This window comes from Stomoxys calcitrans, chromosome 1, assembly GCF_963082655.1.
Source record: "Stomoxys calcitrans chromosome 1, idStoCalc2.1, whole genome shotgun sequence".
NCBI classification, from domain to species: domain Eukaryota; kingdom Metazoa; phylum Arthropoda; class Insecta; order Diptera; family Muscidae; genus Stomoxys; species Stomoxys calcitrans.
Genome location: NC_081552.1, coordinates 135791059 through 135808765, shown reverse-complemented (window position 1 = coordinate 135808765; position 17707 = coordinate 135791059). Strand labels below are relative to the sequence as shown.

Below are 17707 nucleotides of genomic sequence, written 5' to 3'. Positions count from 1 at the left end.
TTCTATTCAGTAAAATGCAAAAGTTCATTCATTCGTGCAAAAGAACATATTTGAGAAAAGTCATAACCATAATATGTATACCATATATGTATGTATATATGATCGTCATGACATTTTAAGTCGAAGTGGGGGATTGGCCTTCGTTATACACTCAATTCTGTAAAGTATAAACCCAAGTTTACGAGCCCGATATAAGTGGCCTGCTGTCTGACCATAATCGCCTGGTTTTAGGAGACTTTAATGCGCATCACATTTCATGACATTCTCCCCTAGGAAACAACCAGCTTGGCATAGTTTTGGCAAAGCAGATTAAAGGCTCCACGTTTTGCACGGTGAATGAGGATGCCCTCACAAGGATTACGAGGAGGTGTAGCAGCTCGCCAGACATTTCCATAGCATCCCGTAATCTCCTGAGTGACGTAACCTGGCAAGCCGTCATTTCTTTGGGAACAGACCACCTCCCCGTAATTCTCACCATCAACCGACCACCGGACTCATAAACTCTGAGCGCCGGCCGTTTATTAATCAAACGAAGGTCGATTGTGTCAGCCTCATAGGGTACACCACACAATCACTGTGGTGGAACATCTGTCGAATTTCGAAGACTGCATAGCACAACAACTGCTTTGCATGCCATCGCCGCTTACATTTGTGGTGGCTGTTGTAGCAGTGTGTTTCGTTCTATTTTTCGTCTGCTTGATTCTGTTGAGTATGAGAATGGAAGGCGCTCGTTTTCCAAGGACCACATTCATGAATGTTGTCTAGACTCGCTTGTCCATTTGATCTAGAGGTTCTCTCTTTCAGCGCTGAATCTCGCTCTGGATCATGTAGTTCCGCCTTAAGGCTTCAGAGTCATAGGCGGACATGCTAATCTATAAGATTATGATTTGGATGGTCCCTGCCATAACAGTCTAGGAGGTATTGCTTAGACAGCATGTAGTTATGTCTTCGCATGATAGAGGTGGTCCACATGAGAACTAAGGAGAAGGCTCGTCGCAGTTCGAATAGCGTCATTCTGACAGATTTGAATATTATTCTACTACGTGTTACAGGCCCGAAACGCGGGATTGCGATTTATCTATGTGGTCGCCAGATTTTTGTGCAATTAAGGGATTAGAAATCGAAACACCGTAGAGTGAAACAGGGAGTTCCCCAAGGCGGGATGATATCTCCGGCACTGTTTAACCTCTACCGTCTTTCGTCTCTCCAATCGATATCACTGATTGTACGCGATTGCATTTGCAGCTACATATTGTGAAACATGCTGATTCCGTTTTAAACCATACACATAACGGACTATGCTGTTAAAAGCTACATTCAATTTTCGGAGGCTCGAAGAATCACAATTCGAAAAAAGTTCACAACCATATATCAAACCTGGAACTAGGAATGTTTTCGCCAGAAGAATTCGGATTTTTATGGGTGTAAAAGAGTGTGTGATCCATGTAGTAACGCCGCAAATATTCCATCAGGTCCGGGTGGATTAAATAGTTTGAAGCTCCTCAAGGATTCCTTCACCATAAATTCCGTTAATAAAAACCTTCGATCAACATCATTATACCAAGATTCCGGTGTCGTCTACTAAAATTTCAGTTTGGACATGGGTTCTTGAGAGAAACTTTTTTATCTTGGCGGCGTCTTTTTTTTCTTGGGCTAATTTCCTTTCCCGAAGAAGACAACTGTCTTCGAAGGACCAACGTCTTCTATGCTTGGACAATCTAAATTATCTTGCCCAAGTCTTCTTCTGAGTAGCCTTCCGAATTTTGTCCAGTTGGTTTTCAAATTATTCCGGATTCGGCGCTGGCCGTGCTATTCTAAACCTAATGTAGCGATGGTCAGGGAAAGAATGTTCCATGGAGACCCTCCAATCCTGAACCTCATCGATTAGATTTTCCGAACATATCGTCACATTTAATACCTTCTCCCTAATCCTATTAACAAAGGTAGTGGTGTTACCGATATTAAGTGTTATTAAGTCGTTAGTATTTAAGAAATCTGCCAGGGCTTGATCCCGCTTATTAGTGTTGCTACTACCCCACGAAATGCGGTGAGAATTTGCATCGCACCCGATTCCTGTCTGTTTTGTTTTCCTCACCAGCCGTTGCAGCTCCGACGTGGGTGGCGGTGTCGGAGAGTCGAAAGGCAGATAAAGTGATGTTAGGCATGCTCCACCGTCTCCCTGTCTCACCACTGTTACATCCGACGTTGACAACTCTGGGGAAAATATATAATTCAAATTTTTATGACAAATAACGCAGGTCCTCGGCCGAGTACCAGCGTTAGCATAGAATAATTGCTAGTTCATATGGCTTGGAAGCCACCGTGGCGCAGAGGTTAGCATGTCCGCCTATGACGCTGAACGCCTGGGTTCGAAACCAGGCGAGACCACGAGAAAAAAAATTTCAGCTGTGGTTTTCCCCTCCTAATGCTGGCAACATTTGTGAGGTACTATGCCATGTAAAACTTCTCTCCACAGAGGTGTCGCACTGCGGCACGCATTTCGGACTCGGCTATTAAAAAGGAGGCCCCTTATCATTGAGCTTGAACTTGAATCGGACAGCACTCATTGATATGTGAGAAGTTTGCCCCTGTTCCTTAGTGGAATGTTCATGGGCAAAATTTGCATTTTGCATATGGCTCAGTTCAGAAACTTTGTTCCAGGACGTCCATGGCTCCTGAATTAAGGCAATATGAATCTTGCCCTTGCTGATTTTCTCCATCAGAGCGTGTGTAGCAGTCTCGCTCCGATGGAGGCTTATCTGGGTTACCTCAATGATTGGTCCTCCAGTAAATGGGCATCTTGGGAGTCGATGATGATCTCATCGGCTGCTCCCTGTTCTTTAGACTGCATTGACTTTCCTGTCACTGCACTGCCTGATGTCATCGTTTTAGGTTTTTTGCCTAGTCTAGTCTTCCGACTTTTTATAAAGCTGTAAGTGTAAGGTAGGCATTACTCTCGACTAAAGGTGCCAAGGCACCCACACCTATAGATAGGAGGGGAGGACAACACGCTATGGTCTGACGCTACCACCGCAGATGTTGAGTCTTTGGAGTCCATTTCTAGCCTACTCCAAATTGCTTTAAAATTTATTCGTAATAGGTAGTACCTATTCTGAGATACAGATATATATTTATTTTTTCTTTGAAGAGCGAAATAAAAGCACGTCCGCTTCACTCAACGGTTACAATGCTTCACCAGGGTAAGTAGTAGTTTTAAGAGTGGAATTAAAAACGTCAAACCAATCGTAAACAGCTTGAAAAAAAATGTATGTTTCCAATGAATTACAGAACGGGTACCCTAAACTGTCACAACGAACTATTGCACCGGCTGTTGTGTTCCAAAACAACTACGCTTAGTTTAACTTTTTGTCGAGCTAAATTGTTTTATAGTAAGTACTTATACTTTTACCAAAAAAATCAAAACAGTCACCAAGATATGTTCACTGCTCCGCTTTTGAGTAATTGAAATGTTTTCGACTGATGTGTGACGCAGAACGTCGGCAATTGTCCTTATTGTAAGCAATTTTACGCCTATCTCAAGTAAAGTCAAGTCTACATCGGCAAATACAAAAATGTTGTCCATACTGTCAACTGGTTTCTGAAACCAGGACTTTTTTGCGAAAATATTGTATTTGTACTCGAAACATACTTATACTGAAACATCTTACCAAAAGCTCTTTTAGAGCTCTCATATCTGAAACAATTCCAACTACGATATAGCCCAATGTCGTGCAGCTGAATTATTGGGTTGCCTAAAAAGTAATTGCGGATTTTTTAAATGAAAGTAAATGCATTTTTAATAAAACTTAGAATGAACTTTAATCAAATATATAATTGTCATTTTGTTCGATAACCTTTTGTCATCTTTCTGGCAAATTTAGTATTCCACGCTCATAGAACTTCTGGCCTTTATCTGCAAAAAACTGAACATAGTACGATTTTATATATATTTTATATCATTGCCGAAAGTTTTACCATTTAAGGAGTTCTGCAAAGATCGAAATAAATGGTAGTCTGATGGTGCAAGGTCAGGACTATATGGTGGATGCATCAAAAGTTCCCAGCCAATCTCACTCAGTTTTTGGCGAGTGACCAAAGATGTGTGCGGTCTAGCCAGGATTCACTGAATAAGGTTAAGCCAAGCGATCAGCCGATATACTTTTTTTTTAATATTTGACAGTACTTGGCATTGAGGATGTCAACTTGTTCTCTTTTTACATTCATTCTTTGTTTACGTTTTCTCCTATATGATGACATTTTCAATCGTCAGATTTGACATCCTTAATGATGTTTATGGGGCCTATCCACTTTGTGTTTTTGCATGTGACCTAACCTTCTATTAGTGAATCCTGGGTCTAGCGTTGTCCTGGTGGAATATGACACCTTTACGATTGACCAATTCTGGTCGCTCTCCTTTGTGGCTGTATTCAATTTGTCCAATTGTTGACAGTAAACATCCGAATTAATCGTTTGGTTCCTTGGAAGCAGCTCAAAATATACCACACCCTTCCATTCTCACCAAACAGACAGCATAACCTTCTTTTGGTGGATATCAGCCTTTGAAGTGGTTTGAGCTGTTTCACCATGCTTGGACCATGGTCGGATCGAATTCATTGCGTTTAAGGTGCATATCACAAGCGTTGATTCGGTTTGTTAAATGAATTTCTTTCAATACATGTGGTACCCAAATATCAAGCTTTTTCCAGAGCCCAAGACTTTTTATGTGATAATGAACGGTTGATTTTGGTATATTTAACTTCTCATCTCACGCTCAGTTACATGACGATCCAATTCGATTAATGTTTTGATTTGGTCATCATCAACTTCATTTGGCCGAACGGAACGTGGCTCATCTTTAAGTGAAAAATCTCTTCCTTTTAAGGCTTTATCACCATACACATCTCGTAACTTTTTAGCAACCTGCTCCGCGTTTTTTCCTTTACGGAAATAATAAAGTAAAATAAGTCGAAAATGCTCCTTTGTGGGCTCTATATTAAAATTGACGCCAAACAAACAAATGTAAACAAAATTTCGCGCACTTTTTTTCTAAAGCAAGCTAAAAGTAACAGCTGATAACTGACAGAAGAAAGAATGCAATAACGGAATTTGGGAAACCAATTTTGACACTGTCTTCCTTTTAAGGCTTTATCACCATACACATCTCGTAACTTTTTAGCAACCTGCTCCGCGTTTTTTCCTTTACGGAAATAATAAAGTAAAATAAGTCGAAAATGCTCCTTTGTGGGCTCTATATCAAAATTGACGCCAAACAAACAAATATAAACAAAATTTCGCGCACTTTTTTTCTAAAGCAAGCTAAAAGTAACAGCTGATAACTGACAGAAGAAAGAATGCAATTACAGAGTCACAAGCCGTTGAAAAAATTTGTCAACGCCGACTATATGCAAAATCCGCAATTACTTTTTAGGCAACCCAATATATTTTCCTCTTATATTTCCTTTGTTATTGCAGTATCATACTTAAAGTAAATTAAAGTAAATTATTTCCATATGCCACGCTATTACGATTTGGGCTTGATTCGCCGGCTTCCGTGCGAAGTCGCCCGCAGCATCGTATTCGAAAGTTCCTAAAACCTTCATCTCATCTCAACAAATACCAAAATACATAATTTATCGTCCTGTGTACTCCATTAATAATGAAGGTTTAATTAGTCATTCGGACGATTCGCAATTCTATTTGCAACTTTTTATTAATTTTAACTTTTGTTGCATCTCTTAAATGGTTTGAAGCTCATCAAGGCTTCCTTTGTGGTTCGGAGAAGATGTTTTCTTGGCATAGGCGGAGCCACGGACCACGTCCACTAGGGAACTGGAGACTATTCTAGATTTACGACCCATTGACATACATATTAAATGTGAGGCAGCCACTGCGGCTATGAGACTTAAGGCGGTCCTCGTGGCACTGGACCTATCGAAGGCATTCGACACGGGTAGCCATGCCAAATTATTTGAGGACATCGCCAACACGTCCCTCCAGCCAGGCCTGAAACGTTGGGTCGCGAATTATCTGTGTGGCCGCCAGTCATTTGTGGAATTTAGGGATAAGACGTCAAAACACCGTAGAGTGAAACAGGGAGTTCCCCAAGGTGGGGTGATATCTCCGGCTCTGTTTAACCTCTACCTATCCTCCATCCCACCTCCTCCAGACGGCAAAGAGATCGTATCATATGCGGACGATTGTACGATCATGGCATCAGGCCCCCACCCATTGATGACATCTGCGTTAGGTTCAACGTCTACCTCAACGAGCTTGCCTCATATTTCGCTGCAAGAAATCTGAAGATATCCGCCACCAAATCTTCAGCCACACTGTTCACTACAAATACGCGTGAGGTGAATACTGAGCTGACTGTGATGGTCGATGGAGAAATGATTCCGACCATCAAGTGTCCCAAAATACTTGGTGTCACATTTGACAGCTCTTATACATTCTACCCACATGCCACAGCAATTTGCCATATAGTCAAAGCAAAAACAAAGTCCACAAGTCACTTGCTGGCAGCACTTGGGGAGCAGACAAAGAAACTTTGTTGACCTTGTTGTGATACGCAGTGGAATAATATTCAGATCTGTCAGAATGCCGCCCTCCGAACTGCGACGGGCTGTCTCCTCAGTTCTCATGTGGACCACCTCCATCAGGAGACAAAGATCCTACCAGTGCGAAGACATAACTACATGCAGTCTAAGCAATACCTTTTGGGCTGTTATCGCAGAAATCATCCAAATCATCATCTTGTTGATAGATACCCACCGCCCAGAAGCCTGAAGGTAGATCTACACGATCTAGAGCGTGAGGTCCAGCGCTACAAGAGAGAACCTCTAGATCAAGCGGGTCTGAACAACATTCATGCAGACGCGGTAGCAGACGCGTTAATGGTCTACCGGGTGAATGTAGTCCTTGGAGAACGACCGCCACCCATTGCACCCGAAGAAATCGACCTCCCCTGGCAAACCAGAGTGGTTCTGGCTCAATTACGTTCCAGCAGATGCAGCCGCCTCAATTTCCACAGAGCCAGGATTGATGCCGACGTGCAAGATGTATGTCCCGATTGTAACCGCACGATACACGTCACCTGTTTAACTGCCCGGTCAGACCCAGATCCCTGTGGACGCACCCCATCTTAGTCGCGGAGTTCCTGGGTCTTGACACTCAACAGAATCAAGCAGACGAAAGATAGTACGCAATAAACTGCTACAACAACAACAACTCTCCACCTTCATCGGCAAGGGCTGCCGCCTCAGTAAAAGCACACTGCTACAACAACAACTCTCCACTCAATACCGATGATAGTCTGCGACTGCAATTGCAGCTACTACATGTACGGAGCATTCATTGTACTTAGTATAGGTTTAATCACGCTCCTGTAGAACCAATGGACTATCCTCAAATTCAGGCATCATTTAGAGCCTACATAATGTCCAATATATGTGAGCTTCCCAGTACGCTCTTGGATATGGCACTTCCAGTTTAATTTATTTCTCTCCAGTTTCTAAGGACTCGGACAACCTGATGGTCTAAGTATTCGATGAGCGTGTCTTTCCTAACATTGTTAAAAGCGCCGTTGATATCAATGCATACTGTCAATATGTACATCTAGACAACGAAACATTCTTTATTTTATGCACAAACTCTTGCAGGGCGGTCTTCACCGATCTCCCCTTCACCTATGCATGCTGCTTGTATCTGAACAATTCGCTGGATATGCTATTGTATTTTATGGTATCCACTATACGTTCCATGGTTTTGAGTACCAGTTTTGAGTCTAAATACCACCCTTGCCTCCTGTTATGTTTTCGGAATATATGCAAATCCTGGGCATGCTGAGGATATAACGGCCAAATGCGGATCTAGGGGTATACCGATTCCAGGAGTACCGTTTTGTCGCATTGTATTTCATCTGTGCTTGAGCAATCCAAATAAACTTATCAAAGCCTCTCCATTTTTTTCCAGTCACTGACATTTAACATGTCTAACTCTATTAAAACTTTCCAAATCGTAACATTACTATTCTTCAGTTTGGGTACCAACACATTTGGTCGCCTCTTCAGGAAAACTGGTGTTGTTCCTTCATAAACATATAACTATTTTAACTAAATAAAACATTAATTTTGTCAAATACTCACCCAAAGGAAATCTCTATTTTCGAAGCAATTTCGTCTTCGTCATTTACCGAAAGTAAACTAAATATAAATAAAAGATTTCATACAAATGCAAATTTTACCCATGATCATTCCACTAAGGAACAGGGGCAAACTTCTCTCATATCAATGAGTGCAGTCCGATTCAAGTTTAAGCTCAATAGTAAAAGGCCTCCTTTTTATAGCCGAGTCCGAACGGCGTGGCGCAGTGCGATACATCTTTGGAGAGAAGTTTTACATGAGATAGTACCTCACAAATGTTGCCAGCATTAGGAGGGGAAAACCACCGCTGAAAATTTTTTTCCAATGGCATGGAATGGAATTTCCCAACTACAGAGTTGTTTCCAAATCCACTAGAACGTCAAATGCTTGGTTTGAATTTTAATTTTTTTCACATTTTGTTCCTTTTTTACATTTTAATTGTTTTAATTTGCACGTTTTTAATCATAAATCCCTTTATCTTGCGGCTGCTGCACATGATAATGCAAATAAAAACTAGAATGTCAATTAAGAGTGTCCAGAAATTTGACAGCATGGTGGAAATTGGCGCAACCATCATCACAGGGTTGTGAAGTTGATTTCGTTACTGTTGGGCAAATGAGCCAATCTTGTTAATTCAACCATGGTCCAATCTGACCGACTGCTAACAGCTTTTCGGGTGAGACCACCTTCATTAATCCAACTTGAAACCTGAGTAAAATTTTTTCTTGCGAAGAGCACTATCTTTTAACGAGTTTTCATAACGTTGTGTTGTGTGTGGGCACTATAGGTAAGAACTATAACACATACAAACAACGAAAAATGGCGCGAACTAGAAACATACTCAAAATCAGAGTTGCACGAAACCCTGGTTTTGGCAGATAGTGCACTTGATTTTTTGTTGTTGGGTAACTGCACTTACCTACATGACATAACTTCCAGGTAGTGTACCGTAAACAGATGAGTACAATTTTTTCTCGCGAAGTGCACAATCTGTCAACGGGTTTTGGTTGTGTGTATGTATTACAGTTAAGAACTAGGCAAATTTATACAAGGTAAAGTCATTAGCCCAGCTGATGAAATTTTTTAATTCCAGAGTTGTATGCAAATCCCAATAGAACGTCAAATGCCTTTTTTGGAATTTAAAAGTATTTTACATATAGTTTCTTTTTTCGCATTGTTATCATTTAAATTTATAATTTACCTATTGGGAAACAACCATGGACTTTGGACAGACTTCTTTTTTTACTGCAAAATTTGTATAATTTGTTATTAGCGAATTGAGAATAGAATATAACTTTCCAAACATCCAATTGCGTATTTTAAAACCACGATGCTGATTCTTGTCTAGCTCTAGCGAGCAAAAACGCCTGAAAACGAACGCAAAAGACTAAGGCGTGATAACTCTATTTTGCCTCAAAATGTCAAAATATCCCAGTTTAATGAAGACATTTCAACTATCAACATTAGCATTCGAAATAGATTCGCCTTGCTGGGGGTGCTAGGCGGCTTAAAAGTAAAATCTATCAAACAGGCAAATACAAACCACACAGAATGTTTGCCTGAATTCAAAATGGTTTCTTTTCCCTTATTCTAAACAAACTCGATTAGATCTTCTTCGGCGTATCAGGCGAACCACCACAGCATTTATGACGACGAAGTAGAAGCAAACATCTATACTACTCACTAAAGTAGTTCTGCCACCTAAACTCCTTTTGGCAAGCGAAAACGCCAACGTCTACAAGACCACTCTGGAAGACTGATACAATGGGAGAGTTTTTGCGTCTTTTAAAAAAAGTAAAATCCATAGATCATTAAACTTACTTACCTTCAGCGTGAGATCCCTTGTTGATCTACGTCGCCAAATTGACCTGCGTATCACCGTCATAAACAACAAAATAGATGTTGGAGAAATCCAAGAATGTGATCCTCGTAGGTGTCACATTTTGGCGCCCAGCAACATGGGACTGCCTTTACTGCTATTGCATATTGGCTACCCAACACCATCCATTTTATTAAAATTTTGTTAAGATAAATAATCCAAACTTATGGGAAAAATTCTTTTTCTTATTAGCGGTGTCCCAGGAATCATGTACTCTGATGCTATAAAGCTAGATATTACATTTGTTGTTGTTTCTAAATAGAATGATGCGATTTAGAAGGTATTCCATACAAAGTAATTTTTTCAGTGTACCGATTTTTGATCAATTGTTAATATATCCCAAAATTCCAATAAGACATCTTTGTTTAAATCTGATTAGATTTCTTTGTTTTTTATTGAGGAAAATTGAATGAAATTTGTTACTTTACATCTTAAATTTCAGCTTAAAGTATTTTTTTAAATTTAATTTGAAAGTGTTAAATTGAAAATAATTCTTAAAGCCAAATACATATTTTTAAACCATTCTCCATTGTCACTTGATCCGTTACAAGATTTCAGCCATCACACCTATGTATATTGTCCTTATCTGAAAAAGAAAAAAAAGATATAATTAATTAATACTATCTATATATTTGTTTTTTTTTAGTGTTGTTTTTGTAGAATACATGTATAACACTAATCAACTATAATATATGTGTATATTGTCTAAAAGATTCTAAAACAATTTCCATAAAAAAAACGAATATATTTCAATTATAATATTTTTATTACCACAGAAATTGCCTATTTCTTAATACCATTTCAATAAACCAGACATATTTTTTTTTTGCATGTTTACATTGCCATACAAACGAAGTTAATAGTTCCCTCCGGGAAACGTTTAAATATTTTTGAATTATAAAATGACAGAAAGAACAGGCTCTAGATCCTCAGCTCGCATTGCTAACAGAAATTTACAAAATCAGAATTTGAATAATATTCCAAACACAAGCGTTAATCTAGATTCTCTGAACAACACCCCGAATAGGAACTCAGATAGATTTGATCCGAATCGTACTGTTATCGAGACAAATCGAAATCAATCACTTAGACAGTTAGGACCTCATACCTCTTCTTCTTTAAGTTCATTAGAGTCTATTACTACACCAGAATACAGCAGTCTGACAGCACGAGAAATCCGAAGAGAATTCTCCAGAATGTCACAACAAAATCGAATGCCTACTCTACTTGAGAATGCCAATCCTTCTTGTGAAGCAAATACTGACGGTATAAGCGTACGTGATTACGTAGACGCATCTATTGGAGCTGCACAGGCTAGCATTATGCGTTCCATAGAACAGAACCTGGCAGTTATGATACCAAGAGCGATTAGAAATTCGTTAGATGAGCGAGGAGATATTCCTTTACAAAGCAGCCGTAATAATGATCATGAGTCTACTCGCCATGAGCAAGAACAACAACATTTTTCATATCGACAACAACAATTCTACCCAAATAACACAAATTATTTACCAAACCGAGCAATGGACGACAACAGTTACAGGCCAAATAACCAATATGGAAATGTACCTCATCCCAACAACTACAATCACACACAAAATTTTGCCATGGGCTATAAACCAATCACACCAATGCAATTGCAAAAGTGGGGACTTCGGTTTGATGGCTCATCAAAATATGTGAGTGTGGAAGATTTTGTTTTCAGGGCAGAATCCCTAAGAATTGATTATAATTGTCCATGGGACATATTCGTAAAAGGTTTCCACCATTTACTGAGTGGACGAGCTCACGATTGGTTGTGGGAATTCAGGCAACAAAACCCTTTTTGCCAATGGGAACAACTTAAATATCATTTTGTCCGGAAGTTCAGAAATTTCGAAAGTGACTTCGAAATTCAAAGGAAAATTATGGAAAGAAGACAAATGCTATCCGAGTCGGCTGATATTTTTATTTCGGAGATTATTAAGTTGTGAAACCAAATGCGTTTTCCCATACAGGAATACGAAATGATTCGAGTCATAAAAGACAACTTAAAAGATGGTCTTATTCAGCTCATATACCCAAAGAATATTGAGTCATTGGATGAACTTATGGAAGAATGTAAAAGAGCCGAGAGAACGCTTGTCTTTTCGCCAACCACAACAACACCTAAACTACAGAAGAGTGAATGAGATGCAAGCCGAATTTTTACCTAATGTAGACACACATGAAGTCGAGGCAATGATGCATAATTCCAAACAACTAGTTTGTTGGAATTGCAAGCAACCTGGACATTCTTTTATTGATTGCCTATTGAACAAAGGGCAATATTTTGTTTCAAATATGGGCTCGACGGCGTAACCTCACCAAAGTGTCCTCGCTGCGCGGGAAACCAGGTAAAGAACATGCTACGAACTGGACCCACATGTTCGAGCGGAGAGACAGCTCAGTAGAAGCCGAACCAGCTGTAAAGTGTCCAGTTGAACAACACTTGAATATACAAAGTTATTGTATCACCACAGGTAATACAATCGACAATCAACCCGATTTTGACAATTTAACCCCTACATCAGCCAAAAGAACACCTGGTCAAATTAATATTCAAAAGCCTACCTGTTCACACAACCATGAACGAAAACTCAAAGCTATAATACCTTATAATGATCGTTTGGAGCGTTATGAAAGAATCCGATCGGAAATATTTTAAGATTTCGTACCTTGCACAAGCAAAAGGATTTTAAAGGCCAGAAAAGGATATGAACGAAGAAAGAAAGAACGACATGAAATCGCTTCTGCCTGTCTGAACATCGAAATCGACATTCGTCCATATATGAATGTTAAATTGAATGGGCATGAATTTAAAGGTTTGATGGACAGCGGTGCTTCAATTAGTTGTTTAGGAAGTTCATGTTTAGAGAAGATAGGTTCGAGTTTAATCAATTTTAAATCAAAGGTCAAGATAGCAGATGGCAAGGAACAAACAATTATTGGCAAGGTAAAACTTACTGTAGAATGCGGTGATAAGAAGCGCGAGATGTTGTTTTATTTAGTCCCGAGTTTAAGACAAGAACTAATACTAGGATATGACTTTTGGAATGAATTAGGCATACGAGTTTGTTTTGACAATATGATTAATGAGATCGATTATAGTCTGGTTGAGAATACACTAATACATGAACTATCGCCTTTGCAGGAGATTGTGTTGGAAGATGTAAAACAGTCTTTTAGGTGCTATTCCGAATTTGAACTAGGTAAGACACACGTTGAGCGTCATATAATCGATATAGGGGATGCAGTCCCTAGAAAAATGAGATATTTTCCAGTGAGCCCTGCTGTTCAAAGACTTATGTACGACGAACTTGATAGAATGTTAGAGTTATGGTGATTTCGATTGTGAAAAAAAGTGCAGCATTTTTTCGACATGTTGCACTGAGATCGAAATTTTGTGTTCGATTCTCCAAAAAAGTGTAACCCCACCACCGGGTAAATGTTCGTTTGTAATGGTGTTGCCCACTGAAAGTGAAAAAATGCTGCATTTTCTACACCGTGGCTAGGCTAGGATGGAGAATGCCGCACTTTAAATCAGCTGCTATCATCTCATGTGCATGCCACCGTTCAAGCAAATTTTGGTTGAAAAGAAGAAGAAGAAAACAATTTGTAGAATGTTTGGCAAAATATTAAAAAGAAATACATAAAAAAAGGAAAAAGTAATCGCGTTTTATTTAGCTAACGGCATATTAGATGCATTGCTACATTTTACAGCATTATTTGGTTGAAATTACAATATACGGGCATATTAACATGTTCGATTGAAAATGTAAAAAGTGTAAAACTATGAGAGGGATAAGGCAGCATTCCCAAAATGTTGTCCCGTATAAGTGCAACATTAGTGTAACATTTTTTTTTCAGAATCGAAATCACCATTAGATTTAATTGAAATAGCGGAAAATGCAGAGTGGAATAATCGTGTTACTCTTGTGGTCAAACCAGGTAAAAACCGTCTTTGCTTGGATGCTAGAGAGTTAAACAAGGTTACTCGCAAGGACGCATATCCACTGCCTAACATCGACGGATTGTTATCGAGGTTGGGCGACACACACTTCATTTCAGCGATAGATCTGAAGGATGCATTTTGGCAAATTCCTCTGGAGGAATCGAGCCGACCTTTGACAGCATTCACAGTACAAGGCCGTCCACATTACCAGTTTAAAGTAATGCCTTTTAGAATGTGCAATGCTGCTCAATGGATGTGCCGCCTGATGGGCAAAGTGATTCCTTCAGAGTTGAGAGACCGAGTTTTCGTATACCTAGATGATTTGCTTGTCGTGTCACCCAATTTCGAAACACACATGCAAATGTTCAAATGTTCACGGTTGGACAGAAGTTAACGGCAGCAGGACTGAAATCAATATGGGAAAATCAAAATTTTGCCATAAAGAATTGCGATATTTAGGCTATATTGTTGGGAGCGGAAAACTGAAGACAGACACTAGCAAGGTTAAGGCTATTGCTAATATTAAGCCACCCAGATGCGCAAAGGATGTCAGGAAATTTTTAGGGACTGTAGGTTGGTATCGAAGATTTATCTATGAGTACTCTACACTAACAGCTCCACTGACCGATACACTCAAGAAATCGCCCAAATTTTCCATGAATCCTGAGGCTTTAGCTGCATTTGAGCAATTGAAATTACGCCTGATCTCTAGTCCTGTTTTAACCAGCCCTAACTTTGATAAACCCTTTTTTATACAATGCGATGCATCAAATGTAGGCGTGGGTGCCGTCCTTTTTCAGAAGGACAACGATAATGAAGAACACCCAATAGAGTACTTCTCAAGGAATATAAATTCAGCACAACGAAACTACTCTACTACCGAGAAGGAATGCCTTGCAGTTTTGTTGGCTATTGAACGCTTCAGGTAATATGTTGAGCTCATGGAGTTTACTGTCATAACTGACCACTCCAGTTTACAGTGGCTCATGAGGCAACATGATCTTAATGGCCGTTTAGCACGCTGGAGTTTAAAACTCCAGGGATATAAATTTACCATCGAGCATAGAAAAGGCACTAAGAATGTGGTACCTGACATGCTATCAAGACTTGATATGGAAGAAGTCGAATTTGAGCGAACAGGCATAATGATTTCAACTCGAAAGAATTTGAAAGCGAGAAATATTTGATATTAATCGACACAGTTGAGCAAAACAAAAATCGACTACCTGATCTGAAAGTATCAGAAGGTGTTGTGTACAAGCGAGTAAAATTCAACAGAGAAGAAACCCAAACAGAAGAGGATTGGTGGCGAATCTGGCTACCTGAGAATCTAACAGATGAAGTGATACGAAAATCACACAACGAAAACACATCTCATGGTGGTATAGCAAAAACACTTTATGACATACGGCAATTTTTCTATTTGCCATCGATGGTATATCAAATAAAAACCTTCATAAGCATGTGCGACACTTGCAAAGAGACAAAACACCCCAGGCAAACATTAAGACCACCAATGGGAAAAGAAACTGCAACAACAAGACCATTCCAGAAAATCTATGTAGATTTTCTAGGACCTTATCCACGTACCTGCTCTGGAAAAGCCTTTATATTTATAGTATTGGACCACAAGACAAAATTTGTCATACTAAAAGCAATGTCTAAGGCCACGGTTATATTGGTAAATAAATTTCTCATAGAAGAAGTTTTTCATAAATTTGGTGTCCCCGAAATTATCCATTCAGACAATGGAAAACAATTTATATCTGATGCCTTTCAAAATATGCTTAAGATATTTGGAATACGGCACATGAGAACAGCAATACACTCACCGCAATCAAATGCTAGTGAAAGGGTAAACAAACTATACTGTATTAGAAGCTACCTACAAACTGATCAAAAACGATGGGATGAAAATCTATCTCGTATTGAATGCTCAGTAAGAACGACAGTTCACGCATCAACAGGCGTAACACCCTATTTTGCACTCACAGGCTATAACGTGATCACACATGCGGATGCCTACGAAATCTTAAGGAAATTAGGAGCACTTTCTGATGGCGATACACAAATTTTACCAAAAGCGGCACAAATGCAATTGCTCACAGATAAAATAAAAGAAAAATTACACGAGGCTTACGTGCGAAATGAAAGGACTTACAACAAGAGATCGAAAAATGTACAATTCAAACCTGGACAAGAAGTTTTTAGAAAGAATTTTGTCCAAAGCAATTTCTCAAAAGGTATTAATGCAAAGCTATGCAAACAGTGGCTCAAATGTCGAATAAGAAGACCTATTGGAAACTGCCAATATGAAATTGAGAATTTAAATGGAAAACTAATCGGAATAATTCACGCTCAACATTTCAAACAATAGACAGACCTAAACATACCCTACACCTAACTTAAAGCTACGCTGTACTAGACTTTATAGCTATGAGTATTAGTAACTCTTACCAATGGCTCTTGCCACAATTAGGTTGCAATTATTTTATAGATGTCAGATCATAGCAGCATACTAGATGTTTCGTGATGTTACCTGAAATTTAGAAGTGAAAGAAATAGATTAAAAAAATGTATGAAAAAGATTACCTGAAAAGAGGAGAAAACGAATTAGAATATTGCAATAGATGAATTTCAAAAAATATACTTATCTTCGCATTACAGATCCTTAGGTATTTGATTGTGTTGTTAGCTCTGACGGACAGACATGCATGTGCATCATTTTGTATGGACATCGTTCGATGGTTTTCACCCATAGATTTTGTTACCTGCTATCAACGAACATATTTTTTGGGGCAATACAGGAACTATGCCAATGAATAGGCAGGGACGGCAGTTGCGCCCAATTAGGCACACACAGTAATAAGGCGATTTGACAATTTGTCATGGACTTTCCAGCGTCCATTCGTATTATTTTGCACAGGCTTTTGCGGCAGGCCATTTGTTTTCGTATCTAACTTTCATAGAAAATCCAATCTCAATGGACATTTGTGAAACATACTTCTTGTTGTCACTAGGCAATATAAAGGCAGAGGCTTTTAGATTTCAACATTTTGTCAGCGACAGGAAATTTCCACAACACAGACAATGGACTTTTGTAATTGTTTTTAAGATATTTGTTCCACAAATGGATTTCCATGTTTGGTATATCTTTCTGTAAGAGATAGACTTTTACTTTAAAATGTACATTATTTCTTTTCATTTGCAATTTTCTTACCTTTTGCTTGTGTACGTTAGGATTTTGCTTTGGAATTTTTTTTTTGTCGTATTTGTTTTGGTTGATATCTACATGCAACAATGACAAATAACGACCACAATTAACATTTTTAGCACACATTTAGTTTGAGCCTTTCCCAGCTATTTTAATTTCACTGGCTACATAAAAATAGCTGGCTTTGTAACGACCACTATATCTGTTGTGTTGTCATTTCGTGTGTCCTTTCTATTTTCTTTTGACATTTTCTTTTTTATGGACATTCACAATGGTGATTTTCAGTGGCACAACCTATACATGAGCGTGGGACGTACAACAAGGTTTGCCATCTGTGCAGCAGAACAGGGTTGTATGTGAACGGCCAGGGTCTGGCAAACTATCACTTTCGAGAGAGGGGTTACCATGAGAGAGTCAGAGTTTGATAATTTTTCCAGAGACATATTTTTTCCAGTCATTTCATTTTACTGAAATGTGACTGATTTGAGGGAACGTAAGCG

The 17707-nt window shown here is 39.1% G+C and overlaps 1 long non-coding RNA gene across 2 annotated transcripts; it reads right to left on the bottom strand.

Moving 5' to 3' along the window:
* Window positions 1-10395: 10395 nt before the first annotated feature.
* On the bottom strand, window positions 10396-17432 carry LOC131995442 (uncharacterized). Of its 2 annotated transcripts, none has more exons than XR_009397467.1 (3): window positions 17214-17432; window positions 16451-17150; window positions 10396-10606 (listed from the first exon to the last, which is right to left on the bottom strand). It is a non-coding gene; the product is annotated as an uncharacterized LOC131995442 (long non-coding RNA). The 2 variants fall into 2 exon arrangements; XR_009397466.1 differs by having other exon boundaries at window positions 10396-10601.
* Between the last annotated feature and the right edge of the window lie 275 nt (window positions 17433-17707).